This window comes from Petaurus breviceps, unplaced genomic scaffold (genome assembly GCF_028583685.1).
Source record: "Petaurus breviceps papuanus isolate PSGF00001 unplaced genomic scaffold, PetGlider_PUasm1.0 90977, whole genome shotgun sequence".
Taxonomy (NCBI): domain Eukaryota; kingdom Metazoa; phylum Chordata; class Mammalia; order Diprotodontia; family Petauridae; genus Petaurus; species Petaurus breviceps.
This window is the reverse complement of record NW_027187391.1, coordinates 38,366,519-38,389,839: the sequence shown is the minus strand read 5'-3', so window position 1 is coordinate 38,389,839 and position 23,321 is coordinate 38,366,519. Positions and strand designations below refer to the sequence as shown.

The following is a 23,321-nucleotide window of genomic DNA, read 5'->3' as shown; positions in this document are numbered from 1 at the left end:
TATAATTTATAATGCATACTATATATGATAAACATATTTCTGTATATTTATATTATGTATGTCTATATAGGTAGTCAGTTATGAATGATAAGTGGGTGAAAATGGTTTACTTATCTCTAAAGTAAGGGGGCAATATACAAGTGAACAAATTCACATTTGGAATTCCACTTTAGTCATTCAGTAAATATTTTTTGAGCAGTAGCTTTCTCATCAGTTTTATGCTCGTGCTTATACAAAAGAATTATCACATATGGCCCCTACTATCAGGGAGTTTAAGATTTAGTTTGAGAGAAGAAATTAACCCATATGAAATAACAAGTAAGAGGCAACAGAATAATTTAAGCAAGTATTTTAAAGCCTATATTTTAGAAAGGTCTTAGAGATAATCTAATCTAGCCCCTTACTTATAGTATATAATTAAAAGTTATAGTGTAATCAAGCATCCTTTGTAGAATTGGAAAAATAGATGGTTAAATCATCATAAGTGGAAGTAATATTATGGTGTATCTAAACTTATGGCATGGCAATAATAGCCAAAATATTTGTACAATTCTACAATGTCAAGAAGTACTCCTCTACTCCAGGTGACTAAGTTTCTGCAGACCTAAATTCATTACAAAATTCTCAAGTGATAATAGATACTGGGATTGTAGACCTAAATAGCAAATAAATTCTTTGGAGAATTTGGAAATTCTGCATAGCATATGAAATAAAATTTTTAAAGATTAATGGATAACCCCGTTGTAAATTCTCTCTTCTTCAGACATAACTAACATACTGAGGGAGTTAATAATGAATTGTTTATGTGTGTTTTCCCACAGAGCATTCCACTCAAATTAGCAAACTGTATTTTGAACTCAGAAATCACAGGGAAAAAGTGACCATTGCTTAGGTAAATTTTTCATTTCCACTAATAAAGTTTGATCACATAATTCCATTTTTGGGGTGGCTGAATAAGCATTCTTGTTCTTTGTGGTAAAACACAGTCCTACTTTTTCTTTTCCTTTTTTTAAGGCTCAACAGTGAATTTCCAACCATTTGGAATTTGTTAGCTTTAATCTGTAGCAGACTATTATGGTATTTGTAACTCTACCTTTGACATTGTCTCATTACAAGTTAATGTAATGCATACCTCAGTAGAATGAAAATATATAAAGCAAATTTTTCTACTTAAAACAAGTTATCAGTTTTTAGTTGAAGAAAAGTGAGCTCTTAAAAACTAAGGTATACATACACACACACATAACACACATATATATATATTTTCATACATGTTTATGTATATGGGTTAGCAAAGCATAATTTAGTTTCAACTACATAAACTCTGTCTTTAAGGTTGTTGCCATTTGTTTTTATTTTCTCTAAATATCTTTCAAGTTGGCCAAAGTGCAAAGTTAGACTTTAATCAATGTTTCTTGTTTTCATTTTGTTTTGTTTTTAAATTTGCTTGCCCTCTGGAAAAATACAAAGAGATCATAAAGTGTAATACAGTTTAGAAAAGTGAATATGTCATGAACACTACTTTAATGAATATTACTAAAATATTTGGCATTCTCTGAAAACCTTATCCATCAGATAGTCCATACTTGAATATAGTGTAGCTTTGTTTGATGACCAAAACAATAACTCAAATGTACTTATTTTGTAATATTATGCATTGCAATTACCTCTGTTTCTGTTTTAGTTTCCTTATAGGGCTATAAAATCCATGATTTATCTGAATATTTTCCTGCTCTACCTGTGTCTAGCACAGTGCTTGATATAGTGAGCTACCACTTCCTCCAGGAGACCTTTCCTGCTTATCCATTGTTAAAACTACTCCTATCTTAAAAGCACTTTACATTGTATGTATTGTTGTACTGACTGATCTGTGTAAACACAACTAAAGAAGGGACTCAGCAAAAAAAAAAGAGTAAGAGATTATCAGATAACTTTATGATGTCAAAAGAAGATGGATTGATCATATGACAAGGTCAGGAATGGCAAGTAGTCTGCCTGAGTGTTCTGCTGGTACCCACAGGATTCCAGAAGACATTAAGAAACACTGGGTTCTATTACAAGTAACTGAAGAGAAAGGCTAAGTTTTGTTTAGCTTGAAATTCTCCTCCTTGAAAAGTAGAATGAACAGCTGACAACACTTTCTTCAATACTCCAAAAGATATGTGATTTTCTTCCTCCATGTATGAGTAGATGATTCCTTGAGTTATACTGCCATACACCTCACCTCCCAGACAAAAAAATAAGAATCAATTCAAGCTACTAATAATGAAGACTCTCTCAATTGAGGTAGGCTGGACCATTGATGATAGACCATTGAGGACAGAGACCACTACTGCACCCAACATGAAGTCTTTCAAGCTTGATAGAATTTAATTGCATGAATTTAGTTATGGAAAAAAAAAGATTATAAGTCATCAGATTCAACCCCTTCATTTTATAAATAAATTATATGGTTCAGAGTGATTAAACATTTTGCCCCAAGTCCAAGTAATGGCAAATCTAGATTTGGATCTAAGTCTTGTACCTCTGATTGAAAGTCTTATCCTTTGTATTATGATTTAACCAGAATTTACACCTAATGGATACAGCTTTTGAGGTATTTTCTATGACAAAATGAATTATCAGATTGGGGCATGAAAGGGAACTCACTTCCCTTGTAATTCTATGCATTTAAAAATATTCTGAGTAGGGATACATGGAAAGGAATTTGTGATAAAAAAGAGGTTAAGAATTCCTATGATTAGGGCTTTATTGAAGGATTAAATGAATAAATGAACATACTAAAATAATACTTTTCTACTGTTAATATGTTTTACTTGTATTTTAACATCATTTGCATAAATCTCTTCTTTTGTTTCCATGTATACCATTCCCAATGTCCTGGCCAATTTAAAAATAAATACTTTGAACAGATTTGATATCTGTAGACAACTGGTCTAGTTGACCAATTGAATGTTTCATGTTAGACCTGGTTGCTTGATGTTGTGGAAATCTAGGCTTATCTTTGTTGCTAATCCAAATAAATAATCTTTCTGCTTTCCCCCAAAACACATGAGCTACTACAAATTCTCATAAATTTTGCCAACTATGTTTGGTGAAGTTTTGAGTGTCAATCTTAACAATACCTCACCTGGGAAATTTTTCTGAATATGAAATAGGGCTGGTAAATTGTTAAAAGAATAGGGATCTTTGTGATTTATGTAAACCAAACATCAGATCCCATTTCCAAAAAAGGTAGAAATGTTTTACACTGACAGGATGTAAGCAGCAATATTAGTTCATTTGATTTTAAAGACAATTCTTTTAAATTACTTTTATCTGACCTGATGTTCAAAGAAATGGCTTACTTTAAAATTTTAATTTTATATTTTGGTGGCTGAGTTCATTTAGTAAACTTTTAAATCCTCATATATTTTCTGAAATTTAATTTCTCTCCTTTAAGTCCATTACATTATTTTCAAGACATTTCTCTGTTACAAGGGGAAAAAAAACTAAAAAACAAAGTTTTGTTTTGATAGTTTGCAGTTTTAATCACCTGAATAAATACATTGATTTCCCCTTTCCTATGTTTAATCAATTCCTTAATTCTTCTGTGAGTAAATTAGGATATAAAGGTGTTTTCCTATAATGAAAGTAAAGGTCTATTACAGATTTTCTCAAATATTTCATTACTTTCCATGAATCTTTCAATAGATCTCTTTGGCAAAGTACAACATTTATTTACACTAAAAACCACAGAGTGTATAGGCATAAAGGAACCTTTTTAAATCGAAAATATGTCTAAAACCAAAAGCATATTCAATGGCAATGGACTAGAACCTTTCCCAATAAACACAGGAATAAATCAAGGATTACAACTCTCCATGATATTATTTGACATGGTTTTAGAAATGCTAGAATGACAATAAGACAAGGGAAATAAAGGCATAGAAAAAAGGAGAGGATATAATTGTATCCTTATTTGCTAATATGAATATGACTTAACATATTCTAGAGAATCAGCAAAGATACTGAGACAATAATTTCAGCACAGTTGTAGGCCACAAATACCCCTCCCTCCAATTTTATTTCTACATTATAAAAGTGACAACAATATTCTAGAGCAAAAAAAGAGAAATACTATCCCAAATAACTACAAAATGCAAATATGTTGGAGGATGAATTTGCCAAAGCACAAATATACTTGTAGAAATACAATTACAAAATGTTTTTTTTAAGAAATGTAAGACAATTTTGAAGTGGGAGGAATATTCAGGAACTATCACCAGGCAGTGCCAAAATAATAAAAAATCTATACTACCAAAGCTAATTTACAGTTTTAATTCTATAAAATCAAATTGCCAAAGGAACTTTATATAACTCATTAAAATGATGAGAATTTGGGGAAAATAGAATACCTCAAATATTAAGGGAAATGATGAAAAGAGAAAGAGATGAAGGGGACATAGCACTTCCAAACCTCAAGTTATAATATAAAGCTGTAGTTCATCAAAACAAAACAAAACAAAACATGTGACATTGGTTAAGAGAGAGAAAGAGAGAGAGAGAGAGAGAGAGAGAGAGAGAGAGAGAGAGAGAGAGAGATCAATGGTGTAGACTAGACAAGGGATAATCAGAAAAAAATGGAACTTAATATCTTAGTATTTGTTAAATAGAAAACATAAATTGCTTAAGAAAGAAGTCCTTTCTGAATTTTAAAGAAAAGTTATGTGAAAACTAGAAAGTAGTCTGGCTTAGACCAATTATTGGCTTAGGCCAATATTTTATACCATATTTTACAATACATTATAAACCAAATGTTGACAGACTTCTAATTGCAGGATAAATCAGACCCATTGCTTCTTCTGCTCAGTCTAGTGATTGAAGTTTTTTTTTTTTATTACAATTAGGTTTTATTGCATTTAAAAATGTAAAAATCATTTTTAGCTCATTGGCCATGAAAACATGGAAGACAGATTTGACCCTTTAGCCATAGTTTGCCTATTCCTTTTTAAAATGGAAGTGGGATCATAATACTAAAAGTCATACCATAAAAATGGATTACAAACAGATCATATGCCTCCAAACAAAAGATAGAAGCAACTACAAAAAATAAAATAGGTAACTACATTACAGCTTCTGGGCAAACAAAATAATTATACTTAGAATAAGAAAAGAGGTGGTTGATTTAGGGGAAAATGTCTTTGTATAAAATTTTTCTGATTAGGGTTTGGTGTCTAGGTTATATAAACAGAAGCCATTTTGCAGTATAAAAGTGGTCAAAGGAAATGAAGAAACATTTCTGAAAGTAAGAATTCCAAACAACAACCACATGAAAGAATGTTCCAAATCACCTAATAATAAGAGAAATGCAAATCAAAACAACCTTACTGTTTCACCTCACTCATCAGATTGGCAAATATGATCAAAAGTGCAGATTGTCATTTTTTCATGGGTTGTGAAAGATAGATATCAAAAATGTATTTCTCTAGAAAAGAAAATATAACAGTGACATAATAGGAAAATGGCTAATGGAGTATCCAAGAGTCATTCTGGTATGGCCTCTATATCTAAAAATGCAAAGGAAATTCTCTAGGAATCAGAAGGATCTTCTAAGAAAAGTTTAATAGAAAACGTCATCAAATATCTCACTTAATTCTAAGTCATTAAGAGCATTCCTGGAAGGAATGTGATCAGTATAAAGATGGAAGTACTCATGCAGATGAGACAGTGGGTCTCCTAAACCAACTTTTTCTTTCTTTCTTTCTTTCTTTTTCCATGGCAACCCTTAAAAAAGAAAAATACAAAATGACTTCTGCTTCTGAAGTGTTAATGGTCATACAATGGAAAAGGGGTCAGGGAGTATTATGAATTATACAGAGGGAAGGAAGGAAGGAAAGAAGGAAGGAAGGAAGGAAGGAAGGAAGGAAGGAAGGAAGGAAGGAAGGAAGGAAGGAAGGAAGAGGAAGGAAGAAAGGAAGGAAGGAAGGAAGGAAGGAAAGAAACAAGCATTTATTGTCTACTATGTGTCAGACACTCTAATAACTGTTTTACAAATATTATCTCATTTGATCCTCACAACAACCTTGTGAGGTAGCTTTTATTATTATTCCCCATTTTATAATTGAGGAAACAGAGGCAAGCAGAGGTTAAATGAATAGCCCAGGGTCACATAGCTAGTGTCTGAGGTTGAATTTGACCTTAGGGCTTCCTGATTCCACAGCCAATGCTCTATTTTTGTACATGGTCATAAGCCTGGTAATCAAACTCAGCAAACTTTTATTATCATCTATTTTCATGGGGATATGTCTGGTGTTGGTATAGACATATGGACTCAAACTCTGGCATTCTGATCCCAAGTCCATTGTTCTCTTTACTCCATTGGACTTGTTTCTCCAGAACTACAAGAGTTCACAAAGGCATAGAAAATTATTTTGTAGTCCAAATGAGATCTTCCTTTCCTGGAGTTGAAAACATTCCAAAAAGCCAACTGGGCACATTTCCATAATGCCAGGCTAATGGATAGGACTTCCAGGGCTGGCAGTCCCTAGGGATTCCTCTCACCTTCCTTTAACCTGAGTAATATAACCTCAAGTTACAATTTGGTTATCTATTTTCCACCTTAAACTAAAATGTTGCACTCCAGATTGGTTGTAGGAAATGACAGTGTACTTGTTTTAAAATTTAAATTTCACTCTTCTCTTTGAAAGCTTTTATGAAGGCCCTTACCTTCAATAGGGCGATCTTTCAAGCCACTGATGTTCAGCCAAACTGATGGGGTGGAAGTGTTAATGCCATTCTCTCTCTCTTTCCACACAGGAACAGCTACATGACTTTTCACTGATAATTTCCTTTCGACTTCTGACATTTTGCAAAATTAATGATTTTATGTTTTAAAATATTCAAATCTCTACCAGCTCTATACATATTAAATGGCTGTGCCCACAGTGTGCTAAGGTATAAGGACAAAAAGATCTACTGAAAAAATGCAAGGCAGATTATTATCTATGTGTATATTTTCTGTGCTTCTACTTATGTACGTGCACAGCCATACCCTCTCCTCTGGACACAAACAAAAGGACACACACTAGGCTAAGAGCACATGTCAAAAATTCTTTGTCAGGAATTCACACCATAAAGATTGCTTCAGGGGAAGTGGTTCTAGGCTACAAAGCCTTCTGGCTGTAGTTTAATAATGAGAATAAGTTAAACATCATTCCTCCTTTATCATCCTACCTAATTATCCCCATTTAGCTATTAAGAAAAATCATAACAATAATAGTAATCTTCCAAGAAAATCCTCTTTTAATGCCTCCATTTGGACACCTTGAATTCTTGAAGGCTATATCAACCAGACAGGATATCTAGAAAACTCTAATAATCTAGAAGAACTTTGACTGTGGTCCTGACAATTAAGCATTGAGTGTTACCCAGGGACCTGGCTACCTGAATGCTAGGAGGTTCATCATCAGACAGACAGTGGTCAACTAAATTATAATAATTATTTTTTGTAATTCATGAAATCAAGGAGAATTGAAAAGATAGGTTGGAGTATGTATTGTTGCTGAAATCATTATCCAAGAAGCATAGAAATAAGACTATATATCATGGCCCTATGATTTCAGTGGTATGAAAATTAATGCATATTACAAGTCACCTTTAGATTAATAGATAAATCATAGAAAGGTGCCTAAAGCTCAGAGAGGTTACAACTTGCACAGTGGCATTCACTTGAATTGGCTCTCAGATCCAATATTTAAATTTTCATTGTGAAAATTTACAACTCAGGAAATTCTATAAATCAGGGCTTTATTCATTGATTTGTTGACTGTCTAGACAAGAGATTGATGGAAAAAAATGTTAATAATGCAGATTAAGATTAATTTTTGGAGAACTGGTTTTTAAACATTTACCAGCACATAACTAGACGTTCATTGTTATATAACTAATATGTCAGAGATGAGACCTGAGTTCAAGCGTTTCTGTCTCTATAGGAGCCACTCTATCTATTATACTATGTGAATACTGCTTAATAGTAGCATCAACAGAAGTAGCAATTGTTGCAGTCAATCAAACATCCCAAGATGCAGCTACTAAATCTGGAAGAAAAGGCCATTTCCTAGATTCGGAAAGAGTTGTTTAACAATGTCAGAAGCCTGTTATTTTACCCAATATATTACAATAAAGAAACTATTTGATGAGTCAGAAGCTAAATTACTTCATTATTCTTTAGAATCATTGAAGGAAAAAAACTATAAAAAACAGTATTTTTTAAAAAGATGGCAATGGTAAATTTCTTCAGTGACCACCATTGTTTGACCAATTTAATTATATTTTGTTTGGTGCTTTTAAAGTTCAGTTTCCACATTTCCCTTCCATCTCTACTCATATCTTTCCTATCTCCGGCACCTTTAGTATTATACCCACCATTTTTGATGCTTCCTTTGCTGCCACTCAAAACATTTATCAAATGCTATCACATTCAGGAACTGGCCAAAAATTGGACAAGACAGGCAGATGGGGTTTACTAGCACTTTCAGTTGAGGCAGGCAAGGAGCCAGAGCCCAGGTTTTAGCCAGGGTTAGTATAACCCCATATAAAATGATATACAGATAGCATAGTGTATGTTAATCTCTTCCAAAGCCCTGGAGGGATAAACATATGAAAGGAGAACCAGGCTAATACCAGGAATTTAAATTGACAGGCCTGGCCTAAGAGTTTAAGTGATTAGAACAAGCAGAGAAATGCATAATAGACCAAGTCTAAGCAAGAATAGACATTAACTAGACAACATACATTACAACATTACAGACTTTTTTCCTTTCAGTTAGATTTTGAAGTTTCATATAGACACAGCCTAAATGAAAATAAGGAATATAACATTTATATAGCATTATGTAATAAGATATAACATGACATATAATGTAGTATAATAGAATTTAATGTAAATAATGTGATATGATAGATATGATGGCATGTTATGATATGACATGATATACCATAAAAAAAGTCAAAGACAGTTAATGATAATTGAGGCAGTTAGTGAATAAAGTCAGTAAGACCTGAGTTAAAATCTTATCTCAGACCTTTACTAACTAGCTGTATTACCTTGGACAAATCATTTAACCTTTGTCTATCTCAGTTCCCTTAACTGTTAAATAAGGAAATGACAGCACCAACTTGCCAGGATTTTTTTTTTATGAGATAGAATGAGATATTAACAAAAAACACTTAGCATGATTTCTAGTACATAATAAAACAGTAGACACTATATAAATAGTTGTTGCTGTGATTATTAATAATAAGGTTTACAAAGAACTTGACAAACATCTTGGGTTATCCTCACAACATCCTCTGGTAGGTGATATTTTTACCTTCATTTTACAGATAAGGAAACTGAAGGAGACAGAGTTTAAAAACTGATTTACTCAGGGTCATTATATAGCATTTATATATGTCTGATGTCTTTATTTGAACTCATCTTCTCTGACTCCAGGTCCAGGATCTATCTACTAAGTTACCTAGTTACTTCACAGTTGTCTTGGACCTTTAGCAAACAATTTTCTAGATTGAAATGAAACATATTGCAAATTTATTTTCAAATTGATTCCATTACCTCATACACACACTCAGACATACACATATATTCCCAAGAGTAGTAAACTTGGACCTGAATTTCTTAACGAAAAATAAGGAACATGCATTTTCCCATCTCTCCTTCCTTTAAGAAACAGTAAACTTTTTTAAGAGAGCCATGAAGAAAAATAATTTTACTTAGTGACTGTCTTAGTCTTTGTTGTAGTGTCTGGTAAGTAATTTAAAAAAAAGCAATGAATTTGGCATGGATACTCTTTCTACAATATGCTTTATTATTTATTGAATTTACTTATCTGCTTACTTCTTTTTCTCTTCACTGCCTCTCCCAGTAGAATGTATGCTTTTTGAGGACAGGAACTCTTTTCATTTTTCAGTTATATCTCTTCTTCAAAGGAATATTTCAAATAAAAAATCTGGCAAAGAACAGGTGTTTGCTTTTGACTTTAAAAAATCACATAAAATCAATGATTACTTTGTGAAAGGTGAGAAATGTTTACAAGGATAACTTTGAATAACTTACATTGTTTTGAAATCCACATTTCAGTCATTTCATTAAAAGTATATAAAGCAAGTCCTTGAATATGCTGTAGTTATGTTGTAAAGTCTAGAAATTCAATATAAATGCTGTTGCAGACACGTTTAAAAGTACATTATGCCTCTAACTTCAATATTTTCATTTTGTAATGTGTAAAAATCCTAATGATGTCAAAGTTCGTGTTTCATTGTGATGTCACTGAGGAACTTGCCAAAAAGGCATTTTTGTTTGAAGAATATACTGTTTTAGAGGGTAGTTATAATACTCTACCATGATGATTCAATACATAGGCATCTTAGGCTTTTGAACTAATTTTCCAGGTCTTGCTTACATTAGTCTATTTTCCAGTGGTCAGTTTCTACATCTTGTCAGGTTTTAAGGATTAAATTTGAGCAATGGGGAGTAGTGTCTTTCTAGAACTATTACTCATAAGATCCATCTGTGTTCTTTCCAAGATGAATACTATTTGCTATCAGCTGTGTTCAGTCATGTGTGATTCTTTGTGACCCCATGTGACATTTTCTTGGCAAAGATACTGGAGTTCTTTGCCATTTCCTTCTCCAACTCATTTTACAAATGAGGAAACTGAGGCAAATAGGGTTAAATTTCTTACCCAGGGTCACCCAGCTAGTAAGTGTCTGAGGCCAGATTTGAACTCAGGAAGATGTCTTCCTAACTCCAGGCCTGATGCTCTATCCACTTCTCCACCTAGATGTCCTGCTAACATTTAGTCAGCAAGATTAATTAGTTGTTCAGGAGCATATATTTATTACAGTGGCATATTTAGTATAAAATCCTCCAAAGAGTTTTTGACCTGCTCTTTTACAGATTAAAAGGGAACTTGGTCTCAAGCTTAGATAGCAAATGAAGCAAAGAGATTGACAGCTTGCAAAAGTCCTTTTCCACAGATTTCAAGCTGTTTCCCTTAGATTGGGTTTAGTTTTTCTACCGGGCTTCTTGAGGAAGGTTGAGTCTGCCATTTCTTTTTGCATCCAGTTTACCCTCAGCTTCTTCTGCAGACACTGTCATTAGCCACTGCTGTCTCAGGAACGCTTCCAGAAAACTATATAATGAAAAGTATAAATTCGACAGTCCTCTGAGATTCTGAGACTGAGGCCAGGGCTGCATGCTCTTCTCTTTTCTCTTTACCTCCCCGCAAAATTTTTCTCAGGGACCTGATTGCAAGATTTCTACTCCAAGCTACTACCTGCTCAGTCCTCAGTTCTAATTAGCTTCCTGCATCTGTGTAGCACCCCAGGGCACAACCAAGTTCCTCAACTAATTGCCAGAGCTTATTCATACTTCTGAGTGAATGATTCCATTAATATGGAATACCTGATAAAGGGACAGAGGCCAAGTTGGCTGGGGTGTTGTTATTTTGGCTCATTCAAAAGAAAAGATCAATGGTTTTTTATATGTGTGTGTGTATACACATACATATATACATACAAAAATGCATGCACAAATGTCTATATTTATATGTGTATAACTACATATATGTATATAAATCTGTATATTTTTATATGTATATATGTATCAATACTGAAGTAGTATTGATGTCTTTAAATTCCTCTGCCAGACCAGAAGTACTATACTATAACAAATAACTACAAAGGCCATCAGTATTCCTCATATCTATGAGGAAGGGGCACCTAGGTGATGTAGTGAATAGAGCTACCCACCTAGAGTCAGAAAGACCTGAGTTCAAATACGGCTTTAGATACTTACTAGTTATGTGACCATAGATGTGTCACTTAACCCTCTTTGCATCTGTTTCCTCATCTGTAAAATGAGCTGGTGAAGGAAATAGCAAATGACTCCAGTATCTCTGCAAAAGAATATGTCAAAGGGGGTTACAAAGAGTTGGGCAGAACTAAGTAAAAAAACCCTGAACAACAATAATCTATGAGGAAGACTTCAGTTTTAGGTTTATTAAAATGATGCTGAACAGCAGCGAAGACAATTTGACCCTGGCTAAAGAGGCACAGTCACACCAGTTCCTTCTAGAATAAGAACTCCATAATTCAAGTAGAACAGAGGTAAGCCAATTATTTCATTTCATCTTTGTAACCCTATTGCTTAGCACAAAACATCTAATAAGTGTTTGTTAAATTAAATATACCTTAGTATGTGATTTAATGAGTTGCTATGATAGAAATATTTATTATCTAGTGGTCACCCCTCTGGTAAGAGGCCTTTCCAAAATTATACATAGCAAACTTAATTAATATTTATTCCGTGTAATTTAACAGGATGAGGAGGTAGATGAGGAAGAGAGGATGAGGCAAGGTCTCTGATTTATCTGTGTATGCTTTATAGGGCAGAATCAGAGAAGGAAACATTCAGAAGACCTCTAAACCCACAATATTAGCCTTGCAGTCATATGCTGCTACTTGTTAAACTTTAACAAAATGTTAGCTTTTATTATCTAAGTCTGTGGTAATTATATAAATTCAAATGATATGTGAAATAACATTTTCACTATTATAAGAACCAAGATTTACCAACATATTTTTTTGCAGTTAAAAATAACTCTTTTTTTTTCTCCCATTGTTTCAAACTTAGACTTTGTGCATCTCTTTTTCCTAGCTATGTTGAAACACTTCTAAAAAGACTGTTTTGGGTAATGTTTCCACCCAGCCAGATGCAGGAAATACTGGAAATCTTTCAACAAAACCTCTTCTCTAGAGATTTCCTCCTGAATTTTACAGACTTAAGTAGTTCACATGGCTTTTTCAGGCTTAACGAATGTACCACTCCTTGAGATTTTTTGGAGTAAAAATCATTTGAGACTCTTTCTTGTGAGATATTGGGGTATGTGGAAAAGACCATGCTTCCTTAGATTTAAATGGAAAGCTTTGCATTTACGATTTTATCAGTTTATCTTGAAACTTCTGAAGTTCCAAAGTTCATTTATTGCTGGTAAATTATACCTTTACAAAAATGAAGAAGTATTAGAGGATAACAAGAAACTACACCATAAAAATGTAATTGTTCTATAGCTATATCTTGTAGTTGAGAAAATTTTTTAAAGTCCTTGCAGATCATATAATTTTTATAATCTTCCATTCAACTCAAGTCATCCAAATGCTCTTGAAAAATCAGGCCAATTACTTCTGCTTAGAACTTATTGAGACAGTTCTGAGAACATGATCCACGATTATTTCTACATATGTGTAAATGAGCAGTGATATCCACACCCGAGGCTTTTCTGACTTGGCTAAGACAGGTGGAGTTATGGCAGCCTAAGAACCATGCCTCCAACTCAGAGGAGGTCAAATATGCATGATACACTGAGCTTTGATAAGAAGCCAAAGCATTGAAAACCCTGGATAATTCAAAGAAACTTAAATGAATGCACTCTCTGTATCTTTCCTTGTCATCCAGTACCATTTCTATATCTAGCTTCCTTCTCTGTATTCTGATTCTTCAGAGAATTTCAATTTATCAAAACAGTCTTGTTTTTGGTTACCTGTATACTTCTTTAGATCTTGATTGAGACACAAACACTCTTCTTCCAGGGGAGAATTTGTCTCTCTCCTCCCCAATTCCTAGATACTGAAATAATTAATAACATCATAACAGTTGTCTATTTGTGATATACAATAAATGAGACTTTCTCTAAAGGCAGAGCATATATGTGGCTCACTTGAGACAGTTGTTTCCTCCAAGAATTATGGTATCAGCTGTGACAGAATTGCCTTTAATTTAGGGGAAACTGGCAGGCAAGGTCAGCCCAATCTTTAAGCCAGCCATAAAAATATTCATACACCTGCAAATAGCCAAGTGTTGCAAAATGTGTTGAATTACATACAAACTTGACATCTTCTCAGTTCTGTCAGCATGGGGCATTTCTGCATAAGACCTAGACCACTTATCTCTTTTCTTATTCACCAACTTGAATGACTGCAGGTCTCATTTAATCCTCATCTTCTATATAGCTCTAGGGCATATCACCCTGTTCTTGGCTCTGAACACTCAAAATCCTGATTATGGCATCTCCCTGTTGGGAACTTTGTGGCTGTCATTTTTACTACTTCAGACAGCTTCTGGTTCAGCCAAGAAGTCCTTAGCCCCAGCACTAGAAGGACTTTGAGGTAAGGATTGGTAAGAATAACATGGAGAACAACCACTAAATTAGTAGTATTCTATTTAAAATTCATGTATTTTAGTGCCTTTAGCCATGGTTTTTTATTTACTTTGAATATATTTTGTATTTATTTATCTGTGTATATGTTGTCTCACCTGTCTCCATAATAAAATTGAAGCTCCTTGAGGGCAGGGGCAATTTTTTATTTATCTTTGTATTCTCAACACCTAGCACAGGGCCCAGAACACAGTAGTTGCTTAATAAATGCATATTAAACAAATGTGTGTTAAATAGTTTATTCTAAACGAATAAATGAAAAATAACATTCTAAACTAAACCAATGCTCTTCATATCATAACATTTCATTACATTCAAATGGTTGAACTATGATATATTTTCAAATTCAAAATGGATTCACTTTACTTAATAGGTTACAGTTCTTTTAAAATGGTGAGGGGTCAAGCACAGATAACTTTCAGAGAATCATATGTTCATTTTGTAAATTAATTGATTTGGGCTCTTTCTGAAACCAGATTCTGAAAATGGAAAAGTGATTTAGTGACTTTAAAAACATTTCTCAATAAAAAATTTATCTATTCATTCGATTTACATATCACAGATAAAATCTATGTTTGCTCAGGGATGGTGGCACATGCCTATTACCAGAGGAGGGTGAAACTAATGTATCACCTGAGCTTGGGAATTCTGAGGGTAAAAGTGTCCTCACTAAGTCAGGTTCCAATATGGTAAGCTTCTGGGAGCAAGGGAGCATCAGGCTACTTACAGAGGAGTGAACCAGGGCAAGTCAAAAATGGAACAGGCCAAAACTTCTGTGTAAGTCAACATTGGGAATGAATCCATGAGCAACAATTATACCTCCAGGCTAAGTAACATAAGAACAATTGCATATGAAATAGCAAATCCCCTATGTGTAACTTGCTATTCCTTTCAAATATACAACAAAATTATCCTGTAATATTTTTTTCTCTCTCCTTCCTAGAGATGGCTACCACTAGATACATAAACATACATAATACATATATGTATATATGCACACACCTATATACATACACACACCAACAAATGCATATGTGTAAAATTATTTTATACATCTACTTATCAATTCTTTCTCTGGATGTAGATAGCATCTCTCTTCATATATACTTTATAGTTAATTTTGGTTATTTGTAGGGGTGGTTAGGTGGCACAGTGAATAGATCACAGGCCCTGGAGTCAGGAGGACCTGAGTTCAAATCCAGCCTCTGACACTTAAAACAAAAACTAACCATGTGACCTCAGGCAAGTCACAACCCCAATTGCCCTCCAAGAAAATCAAAATAAACAAATAAATAAATGCTTGGGTATTTATAATAGTCAAAATAATTTATTCTCTCAAAGTCATTCTTAAAACAATAATGTTATTACTGTATACATTGTTCCCTTGGTTCTACTCATTTCACTCTTCATTATTTTGTGTAATTCTTTCCATGTTGTTTCTAAAATCATTGAGCTCATACTTTCTTTTAGTACAATAGTATTCCATTACATTCATATATCACAACTTGTTCAGTCATTCCCTAATTTATGGGCATCCCTGTAACTTCCATTTCTTTGACATCATAAAGAAAGCCGCTATAAAAATTTTAAAACATATAGAATCTTTTCCCTTTTTTCTTAATTATTAATCTTCTGAAATAGACCCAAGTAGTGATATTGCTGGATCCAAGGAGAGGTAGTTTAATAACTCTTTGGGCATAATTCCAGATTGCTCTAAGATAAGGAAACTTACTTTCAAAAACAATTAATGAATTAAAATCTGTTCATCTTTAAAAAAAAATGCAACAGAAAATTGAACTCTTCTAAACTTTATCCTTTTCTATATAGGCACTCCTTATACTCACACTTATACTCACCGTCTGCTTGGCATTTCTTTTTAACTTTAAATTCCCATTGGAATTCCAATTAGTCATTTCAGATATTTCATAAGGGCACAGCTTTAGTCATTTAATTACTTTTTTATTAGTAGAAGACTTTTTCCATTTAAATGAAAAGGCAAACTGAAAGGAACATATTTAATTAATATCCTTCACATTTGTATTGTTTTTGTTCATTATTGACTATATTACCTGATATATTTGTGACAGAAGAGACTATTTTTATCTTTTTTTCCCCCCTCAACATTTAGAGAAAAGTCTTGTGGAGTGATCAGAAGAATAGAGGTGGGCAAATCACCTGTTTGGAGGAAAGTTAAGTTTCCATTTGCTAGAATTTTAGGAAGGTTTTCAAATAATTAAAATATGGAAATGATCAAGTAAACCTCTAATATGTCAAGCACCACCCAAAGGTCACTAATCAAACTTGTACTTCTAGTCTTCAGACTAGAAATCATTGTTTCCTTTTTTTTCTCTAGAAGACTCTACCAGTCTCTTGTACTGTAGAAATTGTGATAGATGGATAGAGGAAACATATTCCAAAAACATAAATTATAATTGATTATCTTCATAGGACTTATGTGAATTAATATTAATTCCGCTCAATAAAATACATACATTTCAAACTTGTCTGTGAATCTGTGCACATAAACAGATGATTTTTAAATATCTAAAAACTACTTAACAATCAGTAATGGAACCAAGAGCAACATATTTAATAAAATATTCTAGGCAGACATAGATTAGAGTAGAACAGCAAAGTACTCACTTTCTTTTGTTTTTTCAAAGCAATTGGGGTTAAGTAACTTTCTCAAGTTATTTACACGGCCAATTATTTTTTTCTGTGGGTGCCAAGTATCTAAGGCTGGAACCGATCCCAGGTCTCCCCATGCTGGGGCCGGAGATCTTACTCACTGAGCCACCTGGCTGCCCCTAAAAGTACTCACTTTCAAAAGACCTGATTTCAAATCCAATTCTAATGCTCATTTACTTAAATTCTTGTCATCTCTTTCCTTATTTATATACTGGAAATACATATTTGTACACCCCATTTGAACATATTCTGATGAGAAAATCACTTAACTGTAAAGTGTCATAAAAGTATAAGATTAATATGATATATGTACATATCATATTAATATTACCATATGTGTGTGAAATATAAAGGGTAACCTTCCTCCCTAAGTGCTATAAATAAGCTCATAAATAAACATTCTGCTTTTGTGTAGTAGCAGGGCCATTGGAAATAAGTTCACATTTCAGAAAGAGTATCGCCACAGAAATTGAGAGCATTAAGTAGGACATAATTAAAAGAGGACCTCACAGTGCCTTTCAGGGTGGAACTCTTGTGGTCCAAGAATAGTTTAATTATCATATTTGTGGGGGGGGGAGGGAGGGATGCATTAGATGGAGCCCTGATATAGTGTGACCAATTTAAAGCCCAGACTTGACAACATATGGCAATTCACTTTGAAGCATCCTGAAGGAAGACTTCCAACTACAACTAACAAATAGCTAAAAATATCTATCAGAGAACATTTCTAAGATTTGTTTTGTTTTGTTCCATTGTGTCTGACTCTCCATGATCATTTACCCCCAAAATGTCCATGTGTGTCTACAATTAGTGCCTTCACCTCTCTTCAGTGCCTCCACACTCTCTTTTCAACTATTTATAGACTGACTTCTAGACTTACCATTCAATTGAAATTGCTCTCTCCTAAGTTAACAATGATCTCTTAATTTCCAAATCTAAAAATGCCTTTTTCCTCCAACTATGCATCCTCAGTTTCTTTGAACCCCTTGGCACTGTTGATCACCCTTTTTTCCTTGTTGCTCTCTTCTTTCTGGATTTTTGTGATTCCACTCTCTTTTAAGTTTCCTGCTACCTCTCTGATTCAGTCTCTTTGCCCTAATCTTCCAGATCATCCCTGCTAACTGCGGGTGTCCCCAAATGCTCTGTCCTGGGAGTTATTATCTTTTTCCTCTCTACTATTTCACATCTAGCTGGCACAATGGATAGAGCATTCAACCTAAAGTAGGTCAGTCAATAATATTTATTAAATACCTACTATGTTCTAGGTGTTATACTAAGTAATGGGGACACAAGGAGAAGCGAAAGACAGCCCCAGGCACTCTGGATTTTGAAGTCCTTCAAACCTTGGCCCTTCTTACTTGCCTAGTCTTCTGACATTTTAATCCCTTCCATATATTCCACTATACAATACATCTGTCACCCTTTCTATTCCTCTCATAAATCATTGCATTTCCAATTTGCCACTGTACCTTTTACTTACTAAGCACTTAATACATACTTGATGAATTGACTTGGCTTGATGTGTCAATTACATTTGAGTTTTAGTTATTCATTAAGGAGAGAGTGTGAGGTTCTCTTCCCAAAAATCAGAGATATCATTTGGGCAAGATGATTAAGACTTTGTCCAAGGGTTGGCTTTATCCAAAGCTCTAAATCACTATTGATTAGAGAAATGTAAATTAAAGCAACTTGAGGTATCACCTCACACCTATCAGATTGGCTAACAGAACCAAAAAGGAAGATGATAAATGCTGGGGGTGGGATGTGTGAAAGAAAATAGGGACACGAATGCAGTCCTGGTGGAGTTGTGAATTGGTCTAATCATTTCAGAGAGCAATTTGGACCTACGCTTAAAGATTTATGAAATTGTTCATTCCCTTTCACCCAGCAATACCACAACTAGGTCTCTATCCCAGAGAAATCAAAGAAAATGGTAAAGGACCCATTAATTCAATGTTATTTATAGCAGTTCTTTATCGTTTTGACAAAGGATTGGAAATTAAGGGAATGACTATCAATTGGGGATGACTGAACAAGATGGGGTATATAATTGGGATGAAATACTATTGTGACATAAAATGATGAGTAGGATGGTTTCAGAAAACCTGGGGAGTCTTATATAAACCTTTTCAAAGTGAAGTGAATAGAACCAGGGGAACATTGTACATAGTAACAGCAATATTTTAATAATGATCAAATGTGAAAGACTTAGCTACTCTGATCAAAGCAATGATCCAAGATAATTCCAAAGGACACAGGATGAAAAATGCTATCCACCTCTAGAGAAAGAACTGATGAACTTTGAATGCCAATTGAAGCATACTTTTTTCACTTTTTTTATGTACCATGCTTTCTATAGTGATTTTTTCTGCAATATGGTTAATATAGAAATATGTTTTGAGTGACTTCTCATGTACAATTGATATATTGCTCACCTGATGAATGCATGGGAGACAGTAAGGGGAGAAGAAAAGAATCTGGACTTCAATTTTTTAAGGGAATGTTTAAAAAATAAATTTAATGGTTAAAATAAAAAAATAAAATAAAATAAATAAAAATAAAATAAAATAGAAAATTGATTGAAGACTCTGCCTCCCCATCCCAGAGACCTTATCTTTACCTTAAAGTTTTGACCTCTTTGGTTTCTTAAATTTTCCTTAGGCCTGGAGGCAGAAATTAAGTCAAGTGGAAGTACCCCAGGTTGCCTACTAAGAGAATACGTCAGCATTTCTGGAGCTCTATAAGAGACCTATGGATTGGTTCTCTGGTATCTTACAGAACAGTTTACACCAAGGTAGGAGTTAAATAGAAGGCCCTTCAGAAGGAGATAAATAGAATAGTATCTTGGTGCACTTTCTGCTAATGTCTCTGTATCTTCCTTTCCAGGGACATTGGGTTTCTTTGGTGTGGGGGGAAAAGTGAGGTGATCTTGAGTCTAGGAAGCTCCTGGAAGGACAAAGAAGTCACTTCTGTCTGCTTAGATAATCATCCTAAGTCAGAGGTCTCTTTTCTGTAAAGATCAAGTGCCCTTGAAAAAGGCCAAATTTCAACAACCTGCAGAAAAGTTTGGGTATTTGGTGGAACTGTGCTCCCAGTTCTACTTTGACACTCTGGGTTTCCATTTCTTCTGAAAATGAGGGGATCCATAACGTAAAGTGTTCTCTGAGGATCCTTTCCATATTTGAGTTCCATTTGACTCAGTATAAATTTAGTCTCATTTTCAGTAAGGGCTAAAAGAGCCTTCTTCTGTGACCTCAGGGATTACTTTCCCTCTCTCAGGTCAGTTTCCTTTGGGATTTTATATATTTTATTTTATATATTTAGAAAGCATCACTAACCTTCCTGAAACTCCCAAAGAGATTGGTGACACATAAAAAGCTTAAGAACTCCTGCCCTAGACTATGCTTGAGATCCCTTCTGACTTTTATATAATAAGAAATTTAAGGATTTGGGGGAAACAGAGTGACTACACGCCCTCTTAAAGCACTCTCACCAAAGATATTGATTTTTTTTAGCATAAGGATTACCCCTCCATACCCATTGCCCAACACCCAGGCTCCCTAATTAGACTTCTTGGAAGCCAGATACTAAGGCAAAACAATTGACCTTACAACTTGGGGTTTTGCATTGTTGTTGTTTTGTATATTTCTTTTTGTTTGTTTTGGTAAGTTACTTTGAATAGGATATATGATTAAATTGGCAATTTATAGGGAGGAAGTTAACAAAGATTAATATCAGTCCTTCAACTTATGGTCTTAGAGAGTTGACTAGGGCAAAATCTACCAAGTAGGGAAACAACTTCATGTACAACCATCTTCTGCTCTACTGCTAATATTGAAATGCTCATTTTTTTTATTTGTTAAATTCAGAATAAAAATAAATAAAATATGTGAAAAAATAAGGTGCCCAGGTCTACTGAGAATTTCAATGACTTTCCTTGTATCCTACAGTCAAGAGGTGTCAGAGATGCAATTTGAACCCACATATTTAATCCATGACATCACAATGACTCTCATGGCAATTAATTTTCAAGAATAACTATGCTATGGAAGAAGGAATGGCACTTCCAATAAGTCATTTCAGTTTTCCTTGACTCCAAACAAATTCGAGGCAGCCCCAGTCACTAGGAGCCAATCAGAATGGGTTTTTACCTCTACGTAGGTACCCTTCAGGCAAAGTTCCACGTAATCTCATTAATTTAATGAGGTGTACTTGTCAAGTTCATCAGAGACGGCCCATATCAACTTCCTTTTCCCCTGGAAATTTATTTCCTGATTAAAAACAGCTTAGTATTTTTTTTTTAAAGAATGTTTTTTGAGGGGAGTGGCTGGCTTCCCTAGTCATGGTCTTGCAGTATCCTGCAATTTCTGTTTCTTTCAATAGGATGATATTGCCTTATTTCACCATTGAACAAGCCTTTATTGCCATATTCCTCTTGTGTAGTTTGCTATGCTGGCCCCCAAAGGCTTAAATTCCTACCTTCAGCTCTTGTTGGTTTAAGATTATGATTTAAGTTTAAGATTAAGATTATGGTTTAAGTTGATTATGAGTCTTTAGTAAATAAAACAAGTTATTCATTTCACAAATATGTTTGAATTATGTAATTTTCATTCCAGAAAACCAGTTTATCCATTATAAAGCAGACAATCTTAATTTAATGAAAAATCAACTGTGAGAAAAGTCACTTTAACAAAAATACAATTATGAATTTGTTACATTATTTTTTTCTGCTGCAGTCACCAGCCAGTGACAGAAAAATTGCTACTAATAAGAACTGACCTTCATCAATAGAATATTCAAAGGTCTTGCTTGCGATTTTAACTTATAAAAAGCAAATATTCCTTCTTTTTATCTAGACTTCCATTGAATTGATTCATAATAAATATAAGCTTTATTTCATGAAATTTTATGGTCATTTCTAACCCATGAAAACTACTTACAAGCAGTATAATTTAATTGTATTAAAATGCCATTTTAGGTGTTGTTTTGAGGATTATTTTACCTTTATAAAAACTAGAAAATATTTTACTGAATGCTTGTTCATGTGATGATGATTTTAATTGATTTTTTCACATAGCACCATAATGGGAGTCCTCATGTTATTTCCCTTACCTCTGACCTATTTCTAGACTCGATTCTCTTTTCAGATGAGTAGATATTAGTAGGCAGCCAAGTGGCTTTTTGCATAAAGTGCTGGTCCTGGAGTCAGAAAGACCTGAGTTCAAATCTAGCCTCAGACCCCTACTAGGTATGTGTCTCTGGACAAGTCATTTAACTCTGTTTACCTTCATCCACTGAAAAAGATAATGATAAGCCACTCCATTAATTTTGCCAAAAAAACCCATGGACAGTATTGGCATTCTGTAGTCCACAGGGTCTTGAAGAGTTGGACATGACTGAACAACTGAATATCAACCTGTCAAGAACTGTGATAGACACTGAAGATACAAAGACAAAAAATGAACTAATCCCTTAATTCATTAACTTTGTATAACAACTCATAGAATTAACAATATTTAATGGATCAGAATTTCAAGACAAGATAACATGTAACAAGATAACAATACTGATTTAGATATACACTGGTATACCAAAAAAATACAGAATCCAAGATCTTGTAAAAGACCTTGCAGAATATTTAGTCCAATTCCTTCTTTACATAGACCACAAACTCTGTGAAGGCAAGGTCTATTCGACTTTACTTCACCTTTTCCCCTCTTCATTAGCATGTCACAGTGCTGCCACTTAATAATATTGGTTTAGTAGACTCACATGGAATCCAGTTAAATTGACTGAGAAATCAAAAGATCACAGAGGTTAAGTAGCTTGTCCAAGGTCATCTAACCAGCGACCACAGCAATTAATTCAGAAAAACCATTATTTGGCACCATCCCAACCTGTCCCCTAGCACCAGCATTAAAAAGCAGTTTCCCTGTACTACAGTATAAAGGTTGTCAGCTTCAGTCACTTTCAATTATAATGATTTGGCAGGATATGGTATTAAAGATTTAAATTGAAAATGTTCCAATATTGTAGATTATTATAGTCAGTAACATGATTCTAAACCCCAGAATTTAATTAAATTCATAACTGATCACTGAATTTATGTTAGAATATGAACAGGATGTGTATATGTAGATATAGTGGTATGAATAGAGAGCTGAACCTGGAGTCAGAAAGACCTTAGTTCAAATCCGGCCTCAGATACTTATCAGCTGAATGACCCTGGAGAAATCACTTAACCTCTCCCTGACTCAGTTTCCTCATCTATAAACTGGGGATAATAAAAATACCTCCTTCCCAGGGTAGTTATGAGGATAAAATTGAGTAACAATTATAAAGACCTTTGCAAACCTTAAAGCTCTATGTAAATGC

At 34.0% G+C, this 23,321-nt stretch overlaps 1 long non-coding RNA gene across 4 annotated transcripts in view; it reads right to left on the bottom strand.

Moving 5' to 3' along the window:
* LOC138152929 (uncharacterized) overlaps nucleotides 1–23,321 on the bottom strand; it is a 137,917-nt gene that overhangs the window by 34,807 nt on the left and 79,789 nt on the right. The window contains exons 4-7 of one of the 4 annotated variants that reach the window (XR_011166246.1): nucleotides 13,584–13,669; nucleotides 11,840–11,939; nucleotides 9,878–9,989; nucleotides 51–2,224 (exon numbers count right to left, since the gene is read on the bottom strand). This is a non-coding gene — a long non-coding RNA (uncharacterized lncRNA). Of the gene's footprint in view, nucleotides 1–50; nucleotides 2,225–9,877; nucleotides 9,990–11,839; nucleotides 11,940–13,583; nucleotides 13,670–23,321 lie in introns of those variants that run through there. The other 3 variants (XR_011166245.1, XR_011166249.1, XR_011166247.1) reach the window with 3 other exon arrangements.